At 39.9% G+C, this 27,588-nt stretch overlaps 3 long non-coding RNA genes across 3 annotated transcripts in view; all 3 read right to left on the reverse strand.

Moving 5' to 3' along the window:
* Positions 1-27,588, reverse strand: part of LOC132540493 (uncharacterized) — a 1,042,170-nt gene that overhangs the window by 454,981 nt on the left and 559,601 nt on the right. The window lies entirely within an intron of this gene.
* Positions 1-27,588, reverse strand: part of LOC132540492 (uncharacterized) — a 313,599-nt gene that overhangs the window by 34,333 nt on the left and 251,678 nt on the right. The gene's annotated exons all lie outside the window — the stretch shown is intronic.
* On the reverse strand, positions 1,162-27,587 carry LOC132542036 (uncharacterized). Its single transcript, XR_009553169.1, has 3 exons — positions 27,493-27,587; positions 27,293-27,375; positions 1,162-1,609 (listed from the first exon to the last, which is right to left on the reverse strand). It is a non-coding gene; the product is annotated as an uncharacterized LOC132542036 (long non-coding RNA).

Raw genomic sequence — 27,588 nt, forward strand, 5'->3', positions numbered from 1 at the left:
TATATGAAAAAAACAGGTACAACGATAAGGAAAAGGACTACAAACTGGCAATTTATCTGAGGACCAACAGCCTATAGTCAGTTAGATAGACTTCAAGTCTACAGTGAACAGTGGCACTGAAAGTCATAAAAGAAAAGCTAATCTAGTTTTCAGTCTGATAACATAAATGGAATCTGAATCCTTACAACACAAGAGAACTGAGTGCTATTTATCTTATTCAAGATTTCATATATGTCATCACTGGGGCTTCACTTCTTCAAGCCAAGTCTTTCAGATAAAGAGAGGCAGAGATTCAACAATTAAAGAGAGAGAGAGAAGCAGAGAGAAAGAGAAAGACATCATAGCACTGAAGCTTCTCCTAGTGCAGAGGGAACCAGGCTCAAACTTGCATTGTGTGTGTGATGAAGGAGGTACCCTCCTGAGTGAACTCTTTTGCCAGCTCTCAAGAATTATCTTGGAATTGGGTGGTAACATACACAGAAGGGTGCACATATTACTGTGCATTAGGACACTGGTTCTAGTCCCCCAGCATCCATCTGCAAGGGTTAAGCTTCACAAGTGGTTAAACAGTGTTGCTTATGTCTCCCATCCCCCGTCTCTCTCCCCTCTGTGTGGGGTGTGTGTGTGTGTGTGTGTGTGTGTGTGTGTGTGTGTGTGTGTGTGTGTGTGTTTATTCTTTTCACCCTCTATCCAAAACAAAGACAATGAAAAAAAAAAGATCACCAGGAATGATGGAGCTGTGCAGACACTGAGCTCCAGCAATGGTACTATTGGAAAAAATAGAATTAGTTTAATAATTCTATGTCTGCAGAGGCTCATCCAGTTAAGCACACATATCACTATGGACAAGGACCTGGGTTTTTTCCCCAGCTCTCCACTGGTAGGGGGGATGCTTCATGAGTAGTGAAACAAGTCTACAGGTATCTATCTTTCTCTTTCCCTTGATATCTCCCTTACCCTCTCAATTTCTCTCTGTCCTAGCAAGTATAATAGAAAGGATGAAAGAAAAAAATGAATAATGGGCAATGGCAGTGTGTGATTCATAGTGCCAGCACAGTTCCCCAGTAATAATCCTGATGACAATAAAAAAGAAATTACCATGTCTGTTTTCAATGAATGTAAACCAAGATGTATAAACATGAGGGCTGGGTGGTGGTTCACCTGGTTAAGTGCACATGTTACAGTCCATAAGCACTCAGATTCAAGTCCCTGGTCTCTGTCTGCAGGGTACCTTCTCAATTTCTCTCTGTCTCTATCCTAAATGATTTTTTAATGATTTAATAATGATTGACAAGACCGTAGAATAAGAGGGTTACAGTTCCCACCACCAAAATTTCATATCCCATCTGCACCACTGAAAGCTTTCTTATTCTTTATCTCTCTGGGAACATGGACCCAGGATCATTATGGGGTACAGAAGGTGGTAGGTCTGGCTTCTGTAATTGCTTCTTCGCTGGCTGTGGGCATTGGCAGGTTGATCCAAACTCCCAGTTTCTATCTTTTCCTAATGAGGCAGAGCTCTGCAGAGATGGGGTTCCAGGACACATTGGAGAGGTCCTCTACCCAAGGAAGTCAGGTTGGCATCATGGTAGCATCTGCAACTTGGTAGCTGAAAAACAATAAGATATAAAGCAGAACAAATGTTTTAATAATCTGGAACCTACAGGTAAGAATGTAGCAAATGAGATTTGGGGTCTCCATTTTGGAAAAAGTTGGTCTATTTTAGGTATATTCTGAGGGTCCCATAACTTTACTAATTTTTGCCTGAGCCCAACAGCTAACATATAGGTAGACGAAAGGTATTTCTGGGGAGATGGTGTCAGAGTTGTAAATAAGACTAGAAAGCTGGATCAGGGCAGAGAGTAGCTCCCAAATATGAGAAAAGTATATAAATATCATTAACTGTAAATGATATTTGATCTCAGGCCCATATTCAACACAGGAGTCGGTGCGATCTCTGCATTCCTTTCCGTCTGAGCTCGTTTTCTATGGTCATAGCTAGGAACACTCTGGGCTATACTCATTTCAGGACCAGTCTTCCCCGAGTGACAGAGTATGTTGACCCAGCCTCCCTTTGAAGAGTAGGGCAGTCCCTACCATTGTTGATCTACATTGAAGGCAAGGCCCTATAGAGGTCCACAAGAAGGTCCACTACTAAGTGATATTTTTAAAGAGGTAAAGACCTTTCAGGTATTCTATTGAGTTAATTCTCCTCCTGTTTGTAAACATCTATCAATTTCCCTCAGGTGCTTCATACTCCTCCACTTGCCTAAGGGCTGCCAGTGTGAGATTAGTGCCCTCCGCTGAGTGGCTCACCCTCACACACACACACACACACACACACACACACACACACACACACACCTGTCTCACCCCCCCACACACACACACACACATGCAACTCACATCCCCTTATCTCTAACTCAGACCCAGAAAACAACTGGCTGCAAGATTCTAGCTCCTTCTTTGACTGACAAGTGCTAGCAGGAACCCTCCAGCTGTGTCCCTCTGTCTCTCTCCAGCCAGAGGGAACTAGAATTCACAGGCCCTAAATACACACTGGCAGGCATAGCCAGCCAGAATATTCATAACAAGCTGACAAACACTAATAGCACAAGGCAGAGTTCTCCTCAAGAGGAGCAATAACAGAGAGGAACCACCTGAAGTCAGCCATAGCATTGAGCACCAAGCAAGCCTCCACCACATTTTCATTCAAGGAACTTGAAAAGCATATCACTGGACTTTTCATGATGGCTCCTTGGAGGAGAGGTTAGCCCAGCCAGGAAGAATAAGTGCCTACACAAGGCAGAACAATTGGGAAAGGAGGGCTCGAGAAATAGCTCACTTTGTCATGTGTGTAAGACAGGTTCAAGCCTAGCTGCCACCACATTAAAGAAAGCTTAGTACTCTGGTCTCTTTCTCTCTACCTCTTTGTTTCTGTGAAAGGAAGGTAGAAAGAAATGAATAAAGGAAGGAAGAAAGAAAGAAAGAAAGAAAGAAAGAGAGGAAGAAAGAGAAAGAAAGAGAGAAGAAAAAAAACTGGGGAAAAAAAACCAGCAAGCACTAGGACACAGAAGCCAGGTGTGTTCTGTTTTCTGCAAGATACATGCAAGGCTTATAATTACATCTTCTTTCACTCTAAGGTAAATAAACCCAAGCCTTTCAACCTTTCAACTGATTTCTGATCCATTGACCACCTTTCAGACCAAGGATCTATCTTACTTGCCAATAAAAAAATAATCAGTGGACTGAATGAATCTACCTAATACAGTCATATACACTTTAGCAATGAGTCATCCTGTGGAGGATCACACACAGGAGGGGGACTGCAAAAGACTAGGTCACATAGCCTAGGTGTATCCTAGACTCTAGCCACAAGTTTGTGTTAGTAGATTCTATGACATCTGCTCCATGATGAAATCTCCAAACAGCACATTAATCAGAACATGACCCTGTTACAAAGCAACACATGACTGCATGTATGTAATTTTTTATTTTAAATTATTTACGTGCTCTACTGCATCAGCAGACTGCGTATAGCATATATAGACGTCTACACAGTGAATGTAATTTTAAAGGGTGTGAATAAGATATGCATCAAGAGACTATTCAGCACTTTATGCCTACATTCTGGTTTATACTCTCTCTCTCCTCTCTTATGAGTGTATGAGTTCTACCAGAGTGAGGATGGGGGTAATTTTGTTCATCAAATCATCCCAATGCTTATTACATTGCCTGACACCTCACATCTTCAACAAATGCTACATGAGTGAAAGAATAAATGAATGAACTCAGTTTATCATCAGAGGCATAACAGCATAGAAAGCAAAAGTCACCAGTAATGCCTTTTTTTCTCATGAAACAAGCACCTCTGGAAGTAATCTCAGAGTCATTCACATATAATTTACAATTTTCCTCAATCAGGAAAAGGAATATCCACAGGACTCACAATAAAACTGGTGGAAAACAGTAAAACAGTGTAGGAGGAGTATCACCTGCTTCTTCCATTTTCTGAAGTTTCCAGAACAAAAAGAAATTCAAATGTAACTCCATGTGTTTTCTCTATCCTTCATTTAAGCATAGTATATTTCATCAGGAAAAAGAAAAAAAGGCCAAAAAGAATTAAGAAGCAAAGGTCAAGTGGCAATGCACTTGATTGAGTGCAACACATGAGTTATCATGTGTAAGGACCTAGGTTCAAGGCCCCAGTACTCAAGTGAGGGTCAGGGGACACTTCATAAGCAGTGAAGTGGTGCTGCAGGTGTCTCTCTTCATCTCTATGTCTCAATTCCACCTCAATTTCTCTCTGTTTTTATCCAATAAATAAATTATTTTAGAAGGAAAAAAATAACAAGAGAGTGAGATAGCTCATTTGGGAGGGAACCTGCTTTGTTATGCATACAACCCAGGTTTGAGTCCTGAGTACACCACTTGGGAATACAATAGTCCTGAGTAAAGTTAGATGCTATAGCCTTTCTTTCTCTCTCTCTCTCTCTGTCTCTCTCTTTCTCTCTCTCTCTCTCTGTCTCTCTCTCTCTGTCTCTCTCTCTCTCCCCCCCTCTCTTTCTCTTTCTGTTTCTCTCTTTCTCTCTTTCTTTCAGTTATCCTGGGATAGATAAGCCCTGGCAATGTCAAAATAAATAAGTAAATAAAAGACACTGTGGGATCTACAAAAGCTTTCTGAGTCTTAGAATCAGTGGGCATATGTTTACACTTCTTCAACAAAATCACCCCAAAGTCCTTTATGTTACCTCCTCCCCAAAATCACTCCTCAACCCAAAGGCAGTTGGAGTCTCCTCTCAACCCTCTCTCCCCCACTCCAGTAGAGAAGAATATGTCTGAGAAATGAAGCAAAACCAGAAAGTGCATTCTAACCAAAGTGGTGTTTAACTTTTGTAATCATTAGTTCCTGGAAACCAATTGTTTTCTGGGTAGAAGAGTAGACTTCTTGTGGTTAGAGCCAAGGTAGATCAAGATAAAGATACAGTGGTCAACTTGGCTCAGTCTGGGGATGTCTCTGCTTCCTCTAGGCCAACTTATTCTAGTGATCTGGTGGCCAGCTCAGCAACATGTCACTTGTAGGGAGGGGTGAACGCTTTCAAAAAAGGTATTTCCCATAAAGCTTATGCTATTTGACCTCACCAAGGATTCCACCAAGAGTCATCATGAAGCTAAGTAAGCAAGAACAGACCCCACAAGCCTATAAGGCAGACCCAGAGGAGAAATATTTCTTTTTTTAGAGCAAGTGACAATTAGTTTATATTCCTATCTTATCATGAGCTGGATACTTTTGTAAACTGTGAAAGATATTTATTTTGATCTGAAAACCCACTACCTAAAGTCACACCTGGTAAGCCCACTAAACAGCACCTGATTCCCCCAGAGACCCCTGATGGAGCAACGGCAGCTGGCTCAGGTTGACCAGAAATACTGAGACACTGAGAGCATTCAAAGTTCAGGCAGGTGGCACAGCAACATTAAACCCTGTGAACTAATTATCCACCCGCACAGCACAGGCAGGGCTTCGTGGGAAATGCAGAGTCCACAGCTCGCTGTGAAGCACACTCAATAAACAGGTTGCACAACCTCCAGGAAGCATAGTGGCAGGAGCTGGATGTGGGAGAGAAATCCAGGGCCCAGCAGGGGCTGTGGAGGTGCAGTGCAAGCTGCAAGCGTGGGATTCTGAGGGCTGGGCCCCAGCAGCCAGGTGACAGAGCTGCACAGCAGGTTTCAGCTCCCAGCAGGTTCCCAGGCCTGGGACAGCCTGGGAAATGTTCTCACGCTGCTGATAGGATGGGAACCTGGCAAAGGCGTCATTGCCTAAATCTACTCTGTGAGATGACATTTATTGGGGCTCCTTCCTGATTCATTATAATGCATCTGAGTGGTGCCCGTTTAATGCTGCTTCAAAAAAAAAAAAGGGAATGTAGATAACAGCACAAAACGAAATTGATGGTCAGACCTTTCTGTTTTCTGTACAGTATTTTCATTAGTATTCAAGTAGAGACAAGGGGTGAAAACTTAGACCTTGGTTATAATTTCTTGCTTATTTATGTATTCATTAGTGTATTGTCATCACCAGGGTTACACCAAAGTGAACTGACTTTTTCAGATAGAGACAGAGGGCAAGAGGAAAGACACCACAGCACTGAAGTGTCCTCCACAGCACTGAAGTGGTAGGAGCTGGGCTCAAACCCGGGGTGTGTGTGTGGCAAAGCAGTTCCTTTCCCAGGTGAGCTAGTAAGTCGGTCCCCAGTCCAACTGTTTTTTAGTGAGGCTTGAGCAAATAATCTGCTCATTGATACCACAGTGACTTTTTCCTATGTTTTTTGTTTGCTTGTTTGTTTACCACCAGGGTTACCACCCACTGGGGCTCAGTGTCTGCACATTGGATGCACCCCTCCCAGTGGACATTTCAACTTCTCCTTTTTATTTACTTTTTGTTTGTTTTTATTTAATTTAATAAGACAGAGAGGAATTGAGAAGGAAAGGAGAGATAGAGAAAGAGAGAGAGACACCTGCAGCATCGCTTTAACACTCGCAAAGCTCCCCCCAACCATCGATTTGGGGGAAAAGTTGCCTTTTCCAATTTGCTCATAACCATAATAAATTTAAAACAGAAGTAGCAATGTGGTACAGAGAAAAAATACTGTCCTCTACCAATAAACAGAGAAAATATTACCATTAAAATGATTTAAAGCCATGTTTTAATATCATCCACCCTGAATCTTTTACAGAAAAGCAAGATAGGTTTGATATTAACTCTTAAAAAGGAATCTATTCTTTCTGCCATCATATGCATGATGACAAAACCATAACAAATCTCAAGCATTCTGGAAGCTACATTATTTCCCAAAAGGCTATTATTTAAGTTTCCATGGCTCACACTGCAAACATAGCAACTTCAGGGCTTCGGGAACTAGCTCAGCAGTAGATCAGAAGAGTTGTATGCATGAGGCTGCGGGTATAACCCCTATACCTCCTGTGCCAAGACTGAGTGGCTCTCTGCTCTCTTTCATAAAATAATAACTCTTTCCAAAAGCTAAGCTGTTAAAACTGACATTAGTTAGAGTAGTTAGCATAATGGCTGTGCAAAGATACTCTCATACCTGAGGCTCCAAAGTCCCTGGTTCAATCCCCCATACTGTCCTGGGATAGGAGGTCTGGAGATCCCTGACTACCCTAGAAGATTGCATAGAGCACAGGGCCAGGACAGAAGTCTGAGGAAGACCTATTTAAACTGAACATCAAGGAGGAGCTAGCAAAGAACTAAGGAGACTGAACATGACAGAAGGCAAAGCAAGTGGGAGCTGCCCTTGAGGTACATGAGCCAGAGCTGAGCAGTAGAAAGAAAAGAAGAAAAAGACAGAGAGAGAGAGAGAGAGAGAGAGAGAGAAGAAGAAGAAGAAGAAGAAGAAGAAGAAGAAGAGGAGGAGGAGGAGGAGGAGGAGGAGGAGGAGGAGGGAAACTTCCATCATAAACATATTCCAATACAGAAAAATTAAATATAAAAACTCCACCATTATCAGCAATATGGCACATACTGGCAGCAACTTTAAAATCTGAAGTCTTCTTTGTTTTTTTATTGCCACCACAATGGGGCCCAGTATGTGCACAGTAAATCCACCTTTCCCCATGGCAATCTCTCTCCCTCTCTTTTTCTCTTTTCTTTTTGCTCTCTCTTCTCCATTTTGTCTTCTTTTTTTTTCCTTTTGGGTAGAAAAAGAAAAATTAAGAGGGAGAGGGACATAGGGAGAAAGACAAACACCTGCAGCACTGTTTTACTATTTGTGAAGCTACCTTCCCGCAGGTCGGGACCAGGAGCTTGCACCCCAGTCCTTGAGCATGGTAACATGTGTGCTCTAGTGAAAGAGCCTCTGCCTGGCCTCTAAAATCTGAATTTTAAGTGACCGGGGAGATGGCACAGTGGATAAAATGTTGGAATTTTAAGCATAGGGTCCTGAACTGGATCCCTGGCATTGTGTATGTCAGAGTGATGCTCTGCTTCTCTCTCCTTCTCTCTCACTCTTCCATTAATAAACAAACAAAAACAGCCTTTTAAACACGATTTTAAAGCATACAGTTGTCTCTAAAATATAGACAGTGTATGACTCCTAAAACTTATCTGTGTGCCTGACTATATATATATATATATATATATATATATATATATATATATATATATATATATATGCTACTAATTGACTATAGCTAACTTGGGAATTTGATGATTACCTCCCAGTGTAAGATAAAATGAGACTGTTGCTAGAAATGGACACATGAGGTGGTTGTTCCCCATTCCTGCAGCCCTCACTCATATGGGTGTTGCCTCTAGAACACCCTGACACCAGAGAGCGAAGAGCCCATCACACAAGCATAAGGCACCCAAACAGCTGGCTCCCTGTGCAGCCGACTCAGCACTTTCCCACAACGTGGGAATCCCAGACAAACAAGTCCCCAGCCTGAGATTTATTTTTTTTAATGAATCACTCTCACTTCTCAGCTAGACCACACCCCCAAGAGATCTGGGGGTTAGTGTCATTGCAGCAAAACTAGTGGGCCAGTGTGAGCTCCCCTGACCTGGCTGGCTGGGTTTAGGTCATCCTAGCAGCACAGCATAGTGACACTGTGGGGTGCGGAGCTCAGTGTGATTTTGGGACTCTGAAGGAAACCCATCCTCGCAGGGAGTCACTCTGAAACACAGTCATCTCTTGGAGAGATCCTATCATCTGGTGATAAAAGTCGAGGTTGCTGTGGAATGGGATCTGGAGCAAAGCATGGAAGGCACATGAGGTGGGGGCAGGGTGGCCTCACAGGTGGTGACATGGGGGCCTTCACTTGCCCTGTGCCTTCACTGAGAAGGGGCCCCGCATGTCCCAACAAGCCCCAGAAACACCACTGCTGATATAAAACTCTAGCCTGCTTTGCATACTTTCTTCAAGTTTTGACAGAGGGAATACACATTGCTCAACTCACTTTTCCCATCAGGAGTTGTTTCAGCTTTCCTTTTCTTCTGAGTTTCTTTCTTTCTTTCTTTCTTTCTTTCTTTCTTTCTTTCTTTCTTTCTTTCTTTCTTCCATTCTTTCTTTTTTTGTTGTTGCCCTTGTTGTTTTATCACTGTTGTGGTTATTATTACTATTGTTGTTGATGATGGTGTTGTTGCTGGACAAGACAGAGAAATGGAGAGAGGAGGGGAAGACAGAGAGAGGGAAAGAAAGCTAGACACCTGCAGACCTGCTTCACTGATTCTGTTTGAGCCCCCGGCTCCCCTGCAGGTGGGGAGCCGGGGGCTCAAATGGGATCCTTATGCCAGTCCTTGCACTGTGCCATGTACACTTAACCTGCTGTGCTACCACCCGACCCCCTCTTTTTTTTAAGATTTATTTATATATATGAAAGGGAAGAGATAAATTGAGAGGGGAAAGGGTGACAGAGAGGAAGAAAGGCACAGCACTGCATCACTGTTAATAAAGCTTCTCCCTGCAGAGGAGGAGTCGGGGGTTGAGGAGTGGGTTTGAACCTGAGTCCTAGGTCCTGTTGCACAGTAGCCTGTGCACTCAACCAGGTGTACCATCACCCAGCCCCAGCTTTCTTTTTCTTTTAATATAAATAAATAAGTAAATATTTTCTATTGTTATTGCTATTGCCACAGCACTGCTCAGCTCTGGCTTATGATGGTGTGTGGGATTGAAGCTGAGATCTCAGAGTGGTAGGTAAGCGTGGAAGCCTTTCTGCTTATTAGCTGTTATGCTGTCTCCCCAATTTTATGAGCTTGCATAAAGGGGCCACTAACTTTTCCCCCCTAGGATCCATAATCTCACTCCCAGAAGACTTGTTTTTACTTATAGGTAATGAGCAAGAGACAGAAAAGGTCACTGTACTGTTCATGAATATGGTCCTATGCAATGAGTAAAGGCTTGAACCCAGGTCCTCATGTGTAATAAAGTGTGTGCTCTGTAGGGTGAGCCATCTCCTAGACCCCTGGCCACTAACTTATGATTTAAAGTTTCTCCAGAATAATGTCTTCATCTAGTGTGATAATTTAGTCAATTCTGTTCTTTCTATTTTGTCCAATACTCTCTAATATTCTTTTTTTTTAATTTTAGAATTAAGACAAAATGAGGGCCAGTGAAATAGTTCACTTGGATATTGTGGTGCGTTCCGGTGTATGTGACCCAGGCTCAAACCTGGCTCTCATTACATTGAAGGAAGTTTTGGTACTGTGACATTTCTCTCTCTCTCTCTCTCTTTTTCTCTCTCTCCCTCTCCTCTTTGTCTAAAGAAGAAGCAGAAGAAGGAAAAAGAAAAAGAAGAAACCTTTTAAAAAGTATCTCTTTATTTATGAGAGATAAAATAGAAGAGACACATTTCTCTCTTTCCTTCTCTCTCTCCCTCTCCTCTTAGCCTAAAGAAGAAGGAGAAGGAAGAAGAAGAGGAAGAGGAAAAGAAGAAACAGTTTAAAAAGTATCTCTTTATTTATGAGAGATAAACAAGGAGAGAGAGAGAGAACCATAACATCACACTGGTGCCTGTGTTGCTTGGAACAGAATTTGGAACCTCATTCTTGAGGGGCCAATGCTTTATCTATTATACCACGTCCTTGGGAAACTTCATTTTGTTTTAGAATGTAAATAAAAAAGCACATGCTCATCTAACTGTGCGACTGAACCCACAGCAGCCTCCACTTCCTGCCACTAAGCTGACAAAGCACTCAGGATGTTCACTGACAAATCATGTCCAGTGCCAAGTGTGAGCCTAAGTAAGCATCTGTGTCTCACTGGTGTCAAAGCAACAAGTACCAAGTCTCAGGGAGCACAGAAGTCACACTGAAGACAGTTTTGCTGCCTCCTCAGAGTCTGTCATACCTGCTGATTCTCCAGGCAGACTGAAAGGAATTGATTCAAATATAGAGCTGATTCATAGTTGTTATATAATAATAATTCAAAATATATTTTATTTGTTTTTGCAAAGCTATCAGCTAGGAAAATTTCTTGCAGTTTTTTTCCACTGTCTTTTTTTTTTTTCATGAAAGATCTTCCTTGGAAATCGTGGGAAGACAACTGACCTGAGAATGGCCATCTAGCTAAGTGCCCTGCCTTATGCAAATGATCCAGTCCCTTTAGATCTTAGCTCCTCATCTGTAAATCCAAATGTTGGATCAGGCAATGGATTTTCTAGATTTCTCAGTGGGTGTTTCTGTGTCACCTGCCATAAACTGCCTCTAGGGCAATTACCAAAAAGGGCAAATTCCAGAACATTCTAGAATACTTAGTGAATCAGAATCTTAAAAGAGGAGAATATTTTGGGAATCTACATATTTTTTAATTTTTTTAATGTATTTATCCCCTTTTTTTTTGCCCTTGTTGTTTTATTGTTGTTATTATAGTTATTGTTGTTACTGATGTCACTGTTGTTGGATAGGACAGAGAGAAATGGAGAGAGGAGGGGAAGACAGAGAGGGGGAGAGAAAGATAGACACCTGCAGAACTGCTTCACTGCCTGGGGCCTCCAACCGGGATCCTTACTCTGGTCCTTGCGCTTCACACCACCTGCACTTAACCCACTGCACTACCGCCCAACTCTCCGAATCTACGTATTTTAACAAGGTTCCTTGGTGGGTTTTGTGTATATTGACATGTGGCTTCCAAGGAAGATCTTAACAGCACTTTTTGGTTGTTGTTGTCCAGATACAGGAGATTTTTCTGATGCCATACTTATATATGGAGAGACAGGTTTCAGGCTAGGGATATAGAGTGACTGCTAATGCCCATATGCAGTGGAGAAGCAATTAGAGAGGCCAGAACTCCCACCTTCTGCACCCCAAAAAGATTTTTGGTTCATACTCCCAGAGAGGAAGAAATGTTAGGGAGAGATGACCAGAGCACTCTGAACTCCAGCTCCATCAGGACCTGGACAGAGAAGAGGGGGGAATAAAGGACATTTGAAAATAGTAGTAGGTATAGGTGTGACTTCAAAAGGAAGAGAAGGCAGGACCATAGGAAAAATATGGGCAAACATATATAAATAAAGATATTTGTGGAAATAATATCTAACCCATATCTGCAACCTTGGAGAAACTACTTTATCTTCCAATACCTAGGAAGGAATGGGGATATAGAACTCTGGTGGTGGGAATAGTGCAGAATTATACTCCTTTTACCTTACAATTTTATAAATCAGTATTAAGTCACTAATAAAATTTAAAAAGAGAGACACCTTTCAAGCTAATGAGAATTATAAAAAAAATTATTATGTGGGGCCAGGTGGTGGTGCACCTTGTTAAGTGCATGCATTACAGTGTGCAAGGACCTGGGTTCAAGCCCTTGGTCCCCACGTGCAGGGTAATAGCTTCGCAAGTAATGAAGCAGTGCTACAGGTGTCTCTCTATCTCTTTCCCTCTCTCTGTCCCCCCCTCTCAATATCTCTCTGTCTCTATTCAATAAGAAATAAATAAAATATTTAAATCATAATGCTTTCAAAAGTAGGAACATTTCCCCAGAAACTCTGACTACTTCCTTTGAGGAGACTCCCTCTTGGACTGGACACAGTGAACAGTGGACAGGGACACATAGAGGCAAGATATTCTAAAGAGAAATGTGTTTATCTCCTCCAAGGTTATGCCCCTAGAGGTAAGTGAGGGCAAGGGGTTCCATGAGTCTTTCATGTGTTTCCATCCAATCCAATTCAATAAAACTTTTTGATCTTTATTGTTAAGAAACTGCCTGGAATAAAATCAGGATCTTGAAAGTACATAATATCACTGGGTACATTTGTGTTCAGTCTTTATTTAGAGAGGTAGGGAGAGTGAAAGAGAGAAGAAGAGAAGAGAGGGAGATTGTAGCACCATTTTACCATCCACGGAGCTCTTACAGTACTGTTCATGGTACTCTCATAGTTCTGGGGCTCTAACCCAGGACCTCATGCATGATAAGATGAGCCCACTGCCAAGTGAGCTCTTTCACAGCTTTAGTAATAGTGTCAAAAAATCAACCTGAAACCTTTGTCAGCTGTAATTGATAAAGACTGTGGATGGAGGTGGGGGTGAGGAGGGCACGATTTGTTTCTGTTGGGGAAACCAGTATGTCAAGGAGATGAGGGTAGCCGCTAGCCTCTAGTCAATAGAAAGCTGAAGTTCTCAGTCCTATAATTGCAGGAACTCAATGACAACAATAGTCATACTATTTGGAAAGCAGTTCCCTCCACAGTTGAGCTCCAGATGAGACCTAATCTCTGGCCAATACCATTAATGCTGTCTTATGAGACTCAGATCAGAAACCCTACCTCAACTGAGCCTGGATTTTTCGCACAGAGTGACTATGAAACAAGAAATGTGTATTGCTATACTTGAGCTGCATATTTTCAGTGGTTTTCACTAAGAAGATAGCAAAAGATATGTCTGAGGTTCCAAGGTCTTAGGTTCAATCCCCAACACCATCATTAGCCAGAGCTAGGTAGTGCTTGGGTTAAAAAAAAGAAAAATCAGTAATTTTCTAGGTAGTTGACAAAACTAGTAGACCCTATGTCTTTAAAGTTCATTTTTTAAATTTTTATTCAATAAGTTAATTTAGCTCCTGATACATGATATACATAATAAAATGTATGATTTGGGCATGTTCATATCTATCCATGAAGATAGGCAGAGAGAAATTGAGAGAGAAGGGGGAAATAGAGAGGGAAAGGCAAAGACACAGACAAAAAAAAGAGAGTATATGAAGAAAGTGTATAAAGTCACAGATGTTTGCAAATGAAGACAATTGGAACTCATAAAAGAGCTCAACCAAGTTGTTTATAGGAAATAGCATAAATAAATGAGATAGTGAAGTAAGCCATTTTTTGGAACTATAGTTGGACTTTATTTTTCTCTTGCAGCATCAGAGTCTAGTTCATGTGTGACTCCACTAATCTCAGGCCTATGTTTTCATTCTTTTTTTTTATTGTTTCAGATAAAGAGAGGAGGCTGCCAAACTAGTTCGTCTTGGAGGGCGCCAGCTTTGCCAATCCTCTCATGGTCATAACATCTATTTTCAAAATAGTACCTGTAGTATTCTAGCCCAAAGCCCCAAGGCTCTGGATCTACCTGTTCATTGATTCTGCCCTGGTTCTTTATAATCACAGCAGGAAGTAATGAAACTATTTCTAACTGCCCCTCACAATGGAACTTAAAAATAGTGCAATACTATCTATAAATTTTGGATTTAGGCTATGAATATGTGAACACATTATGCTCTTAAAATTTAAAATATTATGGCCCCTGACCACTGTTAAGAATGTCTTGAGTTTTTATGTCACATATTTCTGTTCATCTGAATTGTTATATCATACCCTACCACATTCCAATTTAGTCAACAAGTTCTGTAGGCTGATCGCTGACAGTTCCATAGGATGACCTGTTTGTGTCTGTGTTCCCATAGCTTGAATTTGTAGTCAGTCACCTCTGCCTACAACAATGCAGTGACTCATTCTGAAAAAACATGGCTCTCCACAAAAGAAATAAACACTCAACAATTTTTAATATGTCTCATTTATGATTGCAAGGCATGTGTGAAATGAAGGGTAACAGGAGAGAATAGCTTTCAAGCTTATTTATACTCAGTGAAAAAAAGCACCCTTCAACTAAAATTGTATTAAAGGTCCAATATACTAAATAGATTAAAATGTGATTTTTCTTTTAGCACTGGGCAAATCAAATAAAATGTGATTTTTTTTTCTAGGTATGTAAAAGGAATGATGTAGAATTTTATTTGACCATCCTTTGGCCTCATGTAATGAATGTATCTTGGAAATTTTCTTGTGGACTTTCTAGGAAGTTTTAAGTACAGTAGTTTAAAAACTGTTGCCCAGCTCTGGAAAGAGCAAAAACTCTAAAATTCATTCCTGAATAAAGAGCAGTAATAATATTTAAAAATTCAAAATCTATAATTTTTCTAAAATGTTACAATTCTAGGAGTGCTTATTTTAGAAAAAAAAAATATTGGGAGTTGGGCGGTAGTGCAGCGCGTTAAGTGCACATGGCACAAAGTGCAAGGACCAGCATTAAGGATCCTGGTTCGAGCCACCGGCTCCCCACCTGCAGGGGAGTCACTTCACAGGCAGTGAAGCAGGTCTGCTGGTATCTTATCTTTATCTCCCCCTCTCTGTCTTCCCCTCCTCTCTCCATTTCTCTCTGTCATATCCAACAAGGACAACATCATCAACAACAAAAATAATAGCTAAAACAATAAAACAACAAAGGCAACAAAAGGTAATAAATAAATTTTTTTAAAAGAAAAGAAAAATATTAACCTCAGTACAAAATAATTTGTATTGTTATAACTTGCCCTGTACAAATTTCAGCTGATGAAATAAATAATCAGTAAATCTTAAGTGGGTCAATTAAGAGTATCTAGTCTGAAGACTATAAAGAACAGAGAATTTCAAGGGTGGAGCTATGGAGACCTAGTCTCAAGAAGTTGGCTCTCCCCCTTAAAATAAATATTACAACAACAACAAAAAACTCTCGTGAGAGAACAGCTGGAATTTCTAGTAAGGAAAGAAGCATCACTATCTGAAAGATGGTGATTGCTCATGGATGGGAGAAGGAGGGGGGCAGAAATGTGGCACTGCATTGCTAGTGGGAGCCATACATGCAATCACTTCAAATTCACTTGGCAGATATAAAGCATCCACACAGAACCACTCAATTACAGTGGGAAAAAAAAAAACTCAAGACTGTTGTTTAGAGCTGTAGAAACCACAGGCCCCTAAGCACAACCCAGAGAACTGTTTGTCAAACTCAGGGAGAAAGGGAGAAAAATAGCTGCCAGGAATAGTGGATTCATAGAGCAAGCACCTAACCCCAGTGACAACCCTGGTAGCAATGAAAGAAGGAGAGAAAGAAAGAGAAAAAAAAAAAAGAAAGAAAGAATAAAATTTAAAAAAACAATTGGTACCCAGACAATCTTCACCTTACCAAGTCTTTCAAAACAATACCAGACATACAAAAACTAGAGTTATTGGGCAAAGCCAAGATAGCAGCTTAGAGATAATACCTGGTGTGAGCTCTGCAAGGAAACTGTTTCAACTTGGAATTCTTGGAGAGGCCACCAGGTTCCAAATGTTAACATGATGCCAACAGGACTTCCTTGGGCAGACAACCTCATCAGTGTGTCCTGGATTGTTGGTCTGCTTCTAATTCTGCTTCTAAGACCCCTTCTGTTCTGATCATCACGTTAGGTTCCCTTGCACTGCTTAACACTGTGGTCTATTTACACAATCACTGCTTTACCTGAGACACGCCCTGCCTACAGGGGATTGGTTTAATCCCCACTGGTTCAAATGCTTTTTTCCTTCTCCCCAACCCCTATCCTACAAACTTCCTCTTCCTGATACTTCCTCCTCAGGAGATATAAAGGACAGGATTTTCTAATGAAGATAAATTGATTGATTTCACTGCATTCCCTCTCATCAATAAAGATTGAACTGCATTCCCAGCTCAGCCATGAGTTTCTGGTCGTCTCCCTCCTGCCTGCAAAGCTAGCCTGGCACGGGATCCCTGTTTTCCCAGAGCTCTGCCCACCAGAGAAAGAGAGAGACAGGCTGGGAGTATGGATTGACTTGCCAACACCAATGTTCAGTGGGGAAGCAATTACAGAAGCCAGTCCTTCCACCTTCTGCACCCCATAATGACCCTGGGTCTGTACTCCCAGAGGGTTAAAGAATAGGAAATCTATCAAGGGAGGGGGTGGGATATGGATTTCTAGTGGTGAGAACTGTGTGGAGTTGTCCTCCTCTTATCCTATGGTTTTTGTCGTTGTTTCCTTTTTATAAATAAAATAAAATAAACTAGGGAGTCAAGCAGTAGGTCAGCAGGGTCAGCACATGTGGCATGAGGCATAAGGATCCCAGCTCCCAATCTGCAGGGGAGTTGTTTCACAGGCGGTGAAGCAGGTCTACAGTTGTCTTTCTCTCCCCCTCTCTGTCTTCCTCTCCTCTCTCCATTTCTCTCTGTCCTATCTAATAATGATGACATCAGTAACTACAACAACAATAAAAAACAAGGGCAACAAAAGGGAAATAAATAAATATAAAGGGGGAAATCAATTGTATGTCTCAAAGTTTCTCAAAAGACAAACTGAATCTTTTTAATATATAGGCTGTGTATTTGATATGCGGACTCTCTCAAAAGCCTAGACCAAGTAGATTACAAGCATCCAATAGCACAGCCATATACAAGATACTGGATACTGTACAGCAAACCATAACAAAGGGACTTTTCAAAGTTAACCCAATTAACAAATAATGTGATGATAATATTAACTATCGATTGTCTTTTTGAACCCTAAGGCAGCAGGAACCTCACATCTCCACTATAGAGCCCCTACTTCCCCCAGTCCTGGAACCCTTGGATAGGGCCCACTTTCCCGTATGCCTCTCCCAATCCAAACCAAATAATATCGCATCCACCCATCACAACCTAACCAACGCAACGATTGCCACCTCAACATGCTTCACCTCAGACTGTATCCAGAGACTTCACGTGTGGAATGACAACCCTTCAGCTTCATTACTGGGTGAGACCTTTCCTTTTATAGTACACTCTAGTTTCATCTCAGGTAGTTCACTTTCTAACAAAGTCCCATAACCTAGATATACACCAATTTCTGTGAGAGAGAGCTTATGTGCACACGTATCCATAAACTACTGCAAAATATATACCTGATAGCAGAAGTACACTAGAGTTTGCAGTGAGTACCTCCCTAACACTTCCTCTCCACTATTCCAAGCTTGGGATCCATGATTGCTCAACAAATTGTTTGGCTTCATATGTTGACTCTCTTTTCAATCACCAGGTTCCAGATGCCACCAGGTTGCTGGCCAGGCTTCCCTGGATTGAAGACCCCACCAATGTGTCCTGGAGCTCAGCTTCCCCAGGGACACACCTTACTAGGGAAAGAGAGAGGCAGACTGGGAGTATGGACCGACCAGTCAACGCCCATGTTCAGCGGGGAAGCAATTACAGAAGCCAGACCTTCTACCTTCTGCAACCCTCAATGACCCTGAGTCCATGCTCCCAGAGGGCTAGAGAATGGGAAAGCTATCATGGGAGGGGGTGGGTTATGGGGATTGGGTGGTGGGAATTGTGTGGAGTTGTACCCCTCCTACCTTATGGTTTTGTTCATTAATCCTTTCTTAATTAAAAAATAAATAAATAAATAAATATTAAAAAAACTTTTAAAAAAAAACTAGAGTTATCCATTAGGAGACCTATCTTGCAAGAGTTACTTAAAGGAGTGCTACAGAGAAAGTAACAAGAAACATTTACCTCCCAATAAGGTGATACACAATAAAACAGACCCAGAAACACAACAGAAATATGAAACAACTTTAAAGCATGAAAAAGATAGGAAAGAATGGATAAAAGTTATTACAGAGAAGAATGATGAAACAAGAACAGTTTAAGATAGACTTTATTAGATGCATGTATATATAATGCACTTATTTATAAATTGTGTGTATGATACTTTTATACATAATATATTTATACACATACAGTCCTCTAAATCTTGTTAAATGATGTAATTTTCTCTCTAGTAGTTTAATCATTCCTACATTGCTTTTTGCTTTTCTCATTCTTCTTATCATATATAATATCTTGAGGTTCCTTAATTTGGGGTTTGTGTTCAAATGTTCTTGTTTTTTATGGTTTTTATGTGTTACCAAAAGACTAGAAATTCTCTGAAAAACAACTACTGGATAGTTTCACTCATATGGGTAATATAAAAAACAGTAACACATGGAGGACCTGATTGAACACACACATGGCCATAAGCAAAGACCTGGGTTCAAGCCCCCAACTCCCTCCTGCCAGAGAAAAAGCTTCATGAGTAGTGAAGCAGTGCTGCAGGAATCGCTCTGTCTCTCTCCCTCTCTGTTTTCCCTTTCCACTTGATTGCTGGCTGTCTCTATCCAATAAATAATTAAAGATAATAAAAAATTTTTTAATGTAACACATTAACTTGTCTCTAAAAATGTGAAAAATTGCTAAGACTTTGTGAAAACTGTAGTGATTAATCTTGGGGTTTTGGAGAGGAGTTGGGAGGAAAGGCACAGCATTGTGGTGGTGGGTGAAGTCTGGAACTATATGCTTGTAATCCTATCATTTGTAAAGCATTATTAATCCACTAGCAAAATAAATTTTGAAAAAATAAAATAAAGTAAATGAACATATTCAGAGAAACCTGTAGATACCATTAACTACATCCAAAAATGTATAATGGTGAGAAGAGATACAGAAGGAGAGAAAATGATAAAAAGAGACATAAGACATTTTTGTAGAAGTAATGATTTAAAACTTCTTAAAATTATGATGGAAAACAGTAGCCACCCAAGAAACATAACAAACTCCAAATAGATTAAGTACTAAGAATTCCAAAGCCGGATAAACCATTGTCAAATATCAAAAGACAAAGAGAGAATCTTGAAAGCAATAATTAAGTTATCACTTAGAAGAAGTCATCAGTAAAATTATCAGTTAGCACCTCAAAAGACATAGCAGTCAGAAGCCACTAGAAATTTGTAATGATGGAAGACAATAAAATGCCAACCATTTGATATCTAGAAAAACTTTTCTTTAATTAAAGAGATATCAAAACGTTCCCAGGCAAATTATAACTGAGATATTTATCACTAACTGTTCTGCTCTATGGGAAATCTTATGAGTAGTGTTTTAAGTCAAACTGATAAAATATAAGACAATAATTTAATATAAATGATGGAAAAACAATACCAGAAAAGGCAACTACAGAACAACACATAAATAACTATGTAAGGGATCAGAAAGGTAGCTCATTGGATAAGGTTCATGTTTTGCTATATGCTCAGTTCAGGTTCAAGTTATAGCCCCACAGAAGAAATTTATGGTACTAGAGGAAGCTCTAGTCTCTTTCTCTCTGTGTATGCATATGTAAGATGTCTCTTTCTGTATCTCTATATGCAAAAACAACCCAGAGATGGTGAAATTGAATATGGGTAAGCAAATGCAAATAATAATCGTACAAAAAATAATAATTGTACAAAGCAGTAATTATTAAGCTGTTTGACATATAATCATGTATAAAGACACAATTTCATGGCAATAATATCATAAAAATAGTGGAAAAAACCTTTCCTAGAGTTCCCATCTACTTGAAAGTAAATAAATAAATAATATTCTTAATTTTTTTCTATCACCCCCTCTATATTCATCTGTCTCTAGGCACCTAGATACACCTACTGATGCTGTGGTTTTGTGGTTTTTTAATATTTTATTTTATTTTAATGACTGAGTGATACAGAGAAAGAGAAATGAGAGAACTGATAAACTCTGGCTTATAATCGCAACAGGGATTGCACCTGGAATCTCAGAGTCTTCAGCATGAAAGTTTCCCGCATAATCATTATGCTATATCCCTAGCCTACTATTTTTCTCTTTTTAATAAACTAAATTTATGATTCCCTCTGGGATGCAGGAGAGCTGAAGTATCAAATACACATAACATGAACTAGTTTCTATGAAGTCGTACTGTCTTAAAGGGTCAGAATTTACACATAACTTTCTCATTTAATCCTCAACTGTGATTTTTTTATAAAACTTCAAATAAATTCACCTTTCACCTCCTACATATGATTTTCAGAGATTTATAATAATAAAAAACTAATTACAAGATAGAAGAAATGATCGCCGGAAGTATGAACTTGTGCAAGAATGTTTACCACTAGTTTATAGGTGTCTATTACATTCTTTCACTCAGCCACACTAGATGATTGTTCTTGGAGAAGCTTCACAGGAGTTGGTCTAGTCTGAAGCAGCATCCTGGAGGAACTCTTTTGCAATAACACCTTATAAATTGAGGGTCCTAGGTAGATGATTCCTTAATGCCCCTGGTTCTTTTCTTTCCTCAGTAACTTCCTATTCTGAGTAGTCACTAAAGTTTCCATGTCATATCATTACCAAACTGACTCCAAGGCATCCTTTTTGGACCTGTATTCACACACACACACACACACACACACACACACACACACACACACACACACCTCATAGTATTTTACTTTGGTGCAACATGCCAATTCCACATCAGGTTCTACTTGCATTTTCTCTTCTGATCTTGTTTTTCAACTTCTGCCTGAGAGTGAAATCATCCCATATTCATGCTTCTTTTTCTGATTTATGTCACTAAACATGAATTTTTCAAAGTCCATTCAAGATCAGCTGAAAATGGTGAAGTCTCCATTTTTTATAGCTGAGTAGTATTCCATTATGTATATATACCACAACTTGCTGAGCCACTCATCTGTTGTTGGACACCTGGGTTGCTTCCAGGTTTTGGCTATTACAAATTGTGCTGCTAAGAACATATGTGTACACAGATCTTTTTGGATGGGTGTGTTGTATTCTTTAGGATATATCCCCAAGAGATGAATTTCAGGATCATAGAGTAGGTCCATTTTTGGCCTTCCGAGAGTTGTCCAGACTGTTCTCCACAGAGATTGGACCAATTTATATTTCCACCAGCAGTGCAGGATGGTTCCTTTGACCCGACAACTTTTCCAGCATTTGTTGCTGTTACCTTTTCTGATGTATGACATTCTAACAGGAGTAAAGTGGTATCTCATTGTTGTCTTTATTTGCATTGCTCTGACAATCAAAGACTTGGAACATTTTTCATGTGTTTCTCAGCCTTTAGGACCTCTTCTGTGGTGAATATTCTGTCCATGTCATCTCCCCATTTTTGGATGGGGTTATTTGTTTTCTTGTTGTTGAGTTTGGCAAGCTCTTTATATATTTTGGTTATTAGTCTCTTGTCTGATGTATGACATTTAAAGATTTTCTCCCATTCTATGAGGGTTCTCTTAGTTTGGGTAGTGGTTTCTTTTGCTGTGCAGAAGCTTTTAAATTTGATTTTGTCCCATAGGTTTATGCTTACCTTAGTCTTCTTTGTAATTGGGTTTGTTTCATTGAAGATGTTTTAAAATTTATGTGGAAAAGAGTTCTGCCAATAGTTTCCTCTAAGTATCTGATAGTTTTTGGTCTAACATCCAAGTCCTTGATTCACCTGGAATTTACTTTTATATTTGGTGAAATATAGTGGTTCAGTTTCATTCTTCTGCATGTTTCAACCCATTTTTTCCAACACCATTTGTTGAAGAGATTCTGCTTTACCCATTTAATAATCTGGGCACCTTTGTCAAAGACTAGATGTCCATAGGTCTGGCGGCTGACTCCTGGGCTCTCAATTCTATTCCACTGGTCAGTGTGTCTATTCATGTTCCAGTACCAAGCAGTTTTGATGACAATGGCCCTATAATACAATTTGAGATCTGGGAGTGTGATGCCTCCAGTTTTGTTCTTTCTTCTCAAGATAGTTTTGTCAATTCTAGGTCTTTTCTGGTTCAAGATAAACATTTGTAGCATTTGTTCTATTTTCCTTAAAAAAAGTCCTTGGGATCTTGATGGGGATAGCATTAAATTTGTATATGGCTCTGGATAGTATATTCATTTTGATGATGTTAATTCTTCCAACCCATGAACATGAAATATCTTTCCACTTCTTTATGTCTTTTTAAATTTCCTTGTATAGTGACTCATAATTTTCAGTATACAAGTCTTTCACTACTTTGGATAAGTTTATTCCTAGATATTTTATTGTTTTTGTTGCTATAGTAAAAGGAATTGATTTCTGGATTTCATCTTCTTCTAAATTAGTGTTTGCATAGAGGAATGTTGTCGGGCTGGCTTCATGGGCGGAGACTGACAACAAGGGACTCATGGCTGAGCTGTACGCAGTATCTCTTAGTTCATGCAGAACGCAGCAGAATCTAAGTCAATCTAAGCTAAACTAAACTAAACTAAAACTCACAATCCTGTCCTTATATATACTGGCCAAGTAGGGTGTAAACAGGATGTGACATAGAGAGGGTGGAGCAAAAAGAGATTGGTGAAAATCAGGGTGTGACAAAGAGAGGGGGCTGAGCAGGTGAGAATTCTACCACTGATCCACCAACGCCCTGGAGGGAGGGTGGTGCTTAGTTAACAGTGATTTATGTAAATAGACCACAGTTTTAAGTGGGATCAAACCAATGCTATGCAGGCAAGCCAGTGGTTATTTAAATAGAACAGTGGTTATGTAAATAGAATACAGTGTTAAGCAGGGGGGATTAAACCAAATGAAACAGAAGGGGTTTTTAGAAGCAGAATTAGAAGCATACCAACAGAATGTCACTGACTTTTGAATGTTAATTTAGTAGCCTGACACCTTACTGTGTTGCCTGATGATATCCAAAAGATAATTGCTAGATTCCTTAGGTTTTCCTTTGTATACTATCATGTCATCTGGAAATAGGGAGAGTTTGACTTCTTCTCTTCCAATCTGTATCCCTTTAATTCCTTGTTCCTGCCTGATTGCTATGGCAAGAACTTCCAACACTATGTTGAATAGTAATGGTGATAGTGGGCAGCCCTGTCTAGTACCTGATCTGAGGGGAAATGCTTCCAGTTTTTCACCATTGAGTATGATGTTGGCTGTACGTCTGATATATACAGAACCCACTATCTTCAGGAATTTTCCATCTGTTCCCATTTTTTGTAATGTTTTGATCATAAAGGGATGTTGTATTTTGTCAAAGCCTTTCTCTGCATCTATTTATATGACCATATGGTTTTTGATCTTGCTTTTATTGATGTGGTGGATCACATTGATTGATTTATGTATATTTAACCAAACTTGCACCCCTAGGATAAACCCCACTTGGTCATGATGAACAATCTTTTTAATATACTGCTATATCCAGTTGGCTAGAATTTTGTTCAATATTTTTGCATCTATGTTCATCAGAGATATTGGTCTGTCGTTTTCTTTTTTGGTTGTGTCCCTGTCTGCTTTTGGTATCAAAGTGACATTGGCTTCATAAAAGCTAGAAGGGAGTATTCTAGTGTCTTCAATCTTCTGGAAGACTTTTAAAAGTAGAGGTATTAGTTCTTCTTTGAAGGTTTTGTAGAATTCATTTGTAAAACCATCTGGTTCAGGACTGTTGTTTTGGAGAAGGTTTTTGATAACTGTTTCAATTTCATTAGTTGTGATGGGCCTGTTCATTTTATCTGGTTCCCCTTTACTTAGTTTTGGAAGTTTGTAGGTATGTAGGAAATTGTCCATTTCTTCCATGTTCTCTAGCTTGGTGGCATTTAATTGTTCATAGAAATCTCGCATGATATGCTGAACTTCTGTGGTGTCTGTTGTGATATCTCCTCTTTCATTCATGATCTTATTTATTTGCGTCTTCTCCCTTTTTTGTTTTGTGAGTGTGGCTAAGGTTTGTTGATTTTGTTCACTCTTTCAAATAACCAACATTTACTTTCATTGATCTTTTGTATAGTTTTCGTATTTTCAGTGTTATTTATTTCTGCCCTAACTTTAGCTGTTTATGTCCTTCTGGTTGCTTTATGGTTACTTTGTCCTTCTACTTCTAGGTCATTATGATGTGCTATCAGGCTGTTTATTTGTGCTTTTTCTTGTTTCCTAATATGTGCTTGTATGTCTATGAACTTCCCTCTCAGTACTGCCTTAGATGTGTCCCAAATATTTCGATAGCTTGTTTCTTCTTTTTAATTGAATTCTTGAAACATTTTGATTTCTTCCTTTATTTTCTCTTTGACCCAGTAGTTGTTAAGGAGTGTAGTATTGAGCTTCCACATTTGGGGACTATTACTAATCTTTTGTTGATTGTTAAGTATTAATTTCATTCCACTGTGGTCTGAGAGGAAGCTTGGGATGATATTAATGCTCTTGAATTTGCTGATGCTATCTTCCTGGCCTAACATATGGTCTATCCTTGAGAATGACCCATGTGGACTTGAGTAAAATGTGTATTCCAGTTTCTTGGGATGAATGACTCTGAAAATGTCCAATAGTTCTAGTTTATATATCTCCTTACTTAGCTCCCTCATGTCTTTATTGGTTTTCTGCTGGAATGATCTGTCAAGTTGAGATAGTGGGGTGTTGAAGTCCCCTACTATGACTACATTGCTGCTAATATATTGCTGTAGCTCTTTCAGTAGACATTTGATGTATTTAGATGGCTTCTCATTGGGTGCATAGATGTTAATAATGGTTAAAATGATTGACTTATCCACTGGACATTAAGTAGTGTCCATTCCTATCTTTTAAAATTTATTTTAACGTCTATCATGTCAGATATGAGAATAGCTGTTCCTGCCCTTTTTTGTGGGCCATTGGCTTGTATGATAGTTTTCCATCCTTTCACTTTAAGACTGTGTTTGTCTTGCTGAGTTAGGTGGGTTTCTTGTAGACAGCATATTGTTGGGTTGTGTTTGATGATTCATCTTCCTACTCTGTGCCTTTTAATAGGTGAATTCAAGCCATGGACTTTTATTGATATCAATGATTGAAGATATTTTGATGCCATTCTTGTAGAATCTTAGAGTGTTCTTATAGATGGCATATTTATGGTGGTCTGACTGTTTATAGACCTTTCAGAACTTCTTTCAGGGAAGGCTTGGTGATAGTTGATTCTTTCAACTGTTGCTTGTCTAAGAAGGTTTTTATGCCTCCATCTAGTCTAAATGAAAGTCTAGCAGGATACAGTAGTCTTGGTTGCAAGCCTTTCTCATTGAGCACTCAATAGATATCTTGCGATTCTCTTCTGTCTTGTAATGTTTGTGTGAAGTCTGCTGCTAATCTTATGGGTTTTCCTCTGTAGATGACTTTTTGCTTTTCTCTTGCAGCCTTCAGGATCCTTTCTTTATCCTTATTCCTTTCCATTATAACTATGATGTGTCTTGGTGCCTTTAAGTCTGGGTTAATTCTGTTTGGGGCCCTCTGGGCCTCTTGAACCTTTATGTCTTTTATGTTGTCTAGACTATAGAAGTTCTCAGCTATTATTTCCTGAAGAATGCCTACTTCCCCTCCCTCTCTTTCTTCCTCTGGTAAGCCAATAATGTGTATATAATTTCTTTTGAAGTCACCCCATAGGTCTCTGTTGTTGTTTTCAGTATCTCTTAATCTCTTTTTGAGATCTCTTACTTCTTTTTTAGTTATCTCTAATTCATCCTCTATCTTGCTAATTCTGTCTTCAACCTCATTTATTCTATTCTCTCTCCCCTCTACTCTATTCTGGAGTTCATCTATTTTTTTTTCCTGTTCTGATACTGTTTTAGCTTGTTCAGCTAGTTATGTTCTTAGATCAGCTATCTCAGCTTTCAACCCTCTAATAACATTGGGATAATTAGTGTTTTCTTCCAGGGTCTCATTCACTGTGTCTGCATTTCTGATGACAATTCTTTCAAACTCTTTACTCATTCCTGTGATTATTTCCTTAACTAGTGTTTGGATGTTGACCTCATTATTTTTTGCTTCAACCTTTAGGGGGCTTTTATCTAGACTCTTGTCCTGGTTCATTTCTCCAATATTTCTTCCTGTTGGTTTAGCCATTTTTTTTTTTGATAGGACAGAGAGGAGGGGTAGACAGACACGGGGAGAGAAAGATAGACACCTGCAAACCTGCTTCACCACCTGTGAAGCGACTCCCCTGCAGGTGGGAAACCATGGGCTTGAACCGGGATCCTTAACCCCATCCTTGTGCTTTGTGCCACTTGCTCTTAACCCGCTGTGCTACCACCCGACTCCCCTGGTTTAGCCATTTTATATAGTATGTTATGAGATCCCTCTCTAAGTATTTTTCAAATTACTGACCACTCTTGCCTGGATTGACTTGTGTCTAAGTAAGGTAATTAAAAGGTTCACAGTTGTGGAGATTGACAGTTGTTTCAATATTATTTTAATCCTTGAGTTGGGGCTCAGTGGCTTCTTTTGTTCTTTTTCTTCCCTGTAGGCTATGGAATCCTGAGGGCTTTTAATGTATAAGTAGGTTTCTTAGCTTAAACACTGACTCCTGACCAAGAGATAAAGCAGAGTGGGGCAGAGATAATCCACTGGTTATGCAAAGAGACTCTCATAGCCCCACTGCTAAGGCACCAAGGTATAGATCATCTCCTGAGTTTCCCTGGTTAGTTCTCTGTCCCCTGGTGCCAGCACAGGGCCTCCCCCTGCTGCTCCAAGCTTCTGAAGGCAGTAGCAATGGAGACTCACAGTTGCATTTGGAGAGTCTTAGGGGAGTCCTCTCCTACCTTCAGCCATCCCCTTGTTGGTGAAACAGACCAAAGGTGGCATCTCAACTGGTAAACTGCTGAACTGTTACCAGCCACTAAATCTTCCCCTAGGCTCCTCTCTGTCCACAAGCCACATGTGTTTGCACTCACCAGTGATTTCCTGGGTTCCTGAAGATGTTCTAGTCCTGTCTAGTTGCGGTCCTAGGTGGTCTCCTTTGGTATTCCTTATTGACCTGGGAGAGGAGAGGAGAGAAACACAGCTGCTGCTGCCCACCTCCAGAAGTCAGGGAGAGATTTTCCCAAGGTATCTGTTTATCAGATCACCACAATGCACACTTAAAATATCTTACCATCGTAGTTAACTAATTATATCTTAACAAAGCTGAGGGTTATTTAAAAAGAAAAGAAAAGTCAGTAATAACAAATTACAGATGTTCTTAACATCA

Source organism: Erinaceus europaeus, chromosome 1 (assembly GCF_950295315.1).
Source record: "Erinaceus europaeus chromosome 1, mEriEur2.1, whole genome shotgun sequence".
In the NCBI taxonomy this organism is placed as follows: Eukaryota; Metazoa; Chordata; class Mammalia; order Eulipotyphla; family Erinaceidae; genus Erinaceus; species Erinaceus europaeus.